This window comes from Elephas maximus, chromosome 3 (genome assembly GCF_024166365.1).
Source record: "Elephas maximus indicus isolate mEleMax1 chromosome 3, mEleMax1 primary haplotype, whole genome shotgun sequence".
In the NCBI taxonomy this organism is placed as follows: Eukaryota; Metazoa; Chordata; class Mammalia; order Proboscidea; family Elephantidae; genus Elephas; species Elephas maximus.
In genome coordinates this window covers 209,839,080-209,841,804 of record NC_064821.1, presented here as the reverse complement: position 1 = coordinate 209,841,804, position 2,725 = coordinate 209,839,080, and the positions used below count along the sequence as shown (strand labels likewise).

Sequence of the window (2,725 nt, the reverse complement as noted above, 5' to 3'; positions counted from 1 at the left end):
GCGTTTGTTTAATCAGGCTCCATCCACAGATTCTGTTTCCTGTTTAAAAGTGTTTGGCCCTCCGAGCTGGGGTGTACGTGAGCGCTATGGTGTGAAACTCCAGCAGGAAAATAGGAATAGTTTCCAAACGCAGACAAGGGGCACCTGGAATAGAGGGATTATAAAGAAGGGATTATAATAAATTTTTCTTCTAAAGAAAAGTTGCAAACCGTTTCGTTTCGCTTCCTGAAAACTAAGCTATGAGTAAACTTGTGCCAAACTTGTTTACTAATTAGGAAAAGGGCCTCTTGCCCTTAGCTTGACTGGAGCTGCATTTTCCCAGCACAGCCAGTTCCTCCCTCCTCTTGCAGGTGATTGGCTCTGCGGTGTGGCCAGAGCCTACGTCCTGCGGTTAAATGAGTCAGGCTGTTAGCAGCCTGTTACAGTTTTTTCTTCCGAAGTGATGGCGCTTACCGTCCTCATTCTCCAGCTGGCTATCTTCATCCTGGCACTTCCCCTGTACCTACTGAACTTTCTGGGCATATGGAGCCGGATATGCCCTACTTCTTGATGAGGTTCAGTGTGATCTACAATGAACAGATGGCAAGCAAGAAGCGGGAGCTATTCAGCAATCTTTAGGAGTTTGCGGGCCCCTCTGGGAAACTCTGTCTGCTGGAGGTGGGCTGTGGCACGGGAGCCAACTTCAAGTTCTTTCCGCCTGGATGCAGGGTGACCTGTGTTGACCCCAACCCCAACTTTGAGAATTTCTTGATCAGGAGCATCGCAGAGCACCCTAACCTGCAATTAGAGCACTTCGTGGTGGCTGTTGGGGAGAACATGCACCAGGTGGCCGATGGCTCTGTGGATGTGGTGGTCTGCACCCTGGTCCTGTGCTCCGTGGAGAGCCAGGAGCGGATGCTCCAAGAGGTGTGCAGAGTGCTGAGGCAGGGAGGAGCTCTTTATTTCATGGAGCATGTGGCAGCTAAGCCTTCGACCTGGACCTACTTCTGGCAACAGGTCCTGTAACCCTTCTGGCTCCTTCTGTTTGATGGGTGCAACCTGACCAGAGAGAGCTGGAAGACCCTGGAGAGGGCCGGCTTTTCTAAGCTGAGGCTGCAGCATTTGCAGGCCCCTCTGGCCTGGGTTCTGGTGCGCCCCCACATCTTCGGATATGCTGTGAAAGAGTGTGGTGCCGGCAGTAGAGAGCACAGTGGCTCAAATACTCTAAGGCTTCAGTTTTACATTTAAAATACTAATTGGGAGAAGGGAAACCCGTTTTTAGTTCAAGTTTAATTACAGACTTAAAAGTTTTCTGTTATATTTTGAATAAGAGCTTCATAACAGTGGTGTCTGGCATATCCAAGGTGGCTGGCCTAGGAGTAGGCCAGACCCCATTTTGTTTAAAAGCTCCTACTTGTGCGTTCCTGAGAAGGTAACCATTCAAATGTAAAAGAGCAAATTGTTTTTAAGATCTTTGTGGTTTTTCCCATAACTAGTTAGCATATACCAGTCTAAAGGGCACACATATACCCTTTAATCCAATCATCTTAAAGCCACCACTTGGAGATGTCCTGCCTCCTACTTTGCTAATTACTCACCCACCCATCAGGATATTATAGCCGGAGTTCTTCATCTAACCCTATAATTACATGTTTGTAACTGCTGTTAGCCAAAAGGTTTGATTTCATTTTCATGAGATCTGGCACGTCCCTGGCTGGAGTTGTCTTTTTTCTTTCAATAAATCTCTTGTTTTAATTAAAAAAAAAAAAAAAAGGGACAAAGAGAGTCATTCCAGAAAGGGGAGACTATACTGGTAGAATTCAGTGTGTGGTGGGTGGGTGAGGTAGAGCTAAATTAGTAATGATACAAGGCAACTGAGGCGCGAACCCGTGAAAAGAAGAGAGACATACTTCTGGCCGGCTTGCCAAAGCTGCTCTCTCATTCTCCCGCCATGCCATGTGTTTCTCTGACCCGGAGCTTACTACAGCACTGCGAAGCCCCTTCTCACTGATTCTGGGCAGCTTGTTCCTCTCTTTCCCTCCTTAACTTCCTACCTACCCCCTCCCACACCCACCTAGGAGATTATTAGCAGTTACCCAACAATTACTTGTTTCATTTAAACAAACAAAAATGAAAGAACGTACCTCTGCATGATGTAGTAATAGGCTTAAGTTTAAGCAACATGTTTTCCAAAATTGAATGTAACAGAAAAATTTTCTTAAATAAAACTTACTTTTTTGACTCCAAAAGCAATATATATTTGTTACAGAGAATTTGGATTTTACACAGAAGAATGCAGAAGAAAATTATAATTAATTATTTGTTATTCCGTGAGCAGAGATAACTGAGGTTGACATTATGATACATGCCCTTTAGTGTTTTACACACACACACACACACACACACACACACACAACTGGGATATACTCAATGTATTGTTATTCATAATCTACTTATTTTTTTCACTTTAACATTTCATGGTAAACATTTTCCTGTGTTCTTCTTTTTCTAGAAACATATTTTAAATTTCTGTAAAGTATTCTACTATAAGAGTATTTCAAAATTCATTTAATCTACTATTGTTGGACCTTTAAGACATTTCAGCTTTGTTTTTTTTTTTTGCTATTAACAGTAACACTGTATTGAACATTCTGGTACTTAAGTCTTTATCCATATCCGTGCCTATTTCCTTAGGATAAATTCCTAGAAACAGAATAGTTGGATTAAAGGAAGGCACAATTTTAGT

General features: G+C 43.1%; 1 pseudogene; it reads left to right on the top strand.

Moving 5' to 3' along the window:
• Positions 1 to 405: 405 nt before the first annotated feature.
• LOC126073928 (putative methyltransferase-like protein 7A) lies at positions 406 to 1,730 on the top strand (annotated as a pseudogene).
• The last annotated feature ends 995 nt before the right edge of the window (positions 1,731 to 2,725 follow it).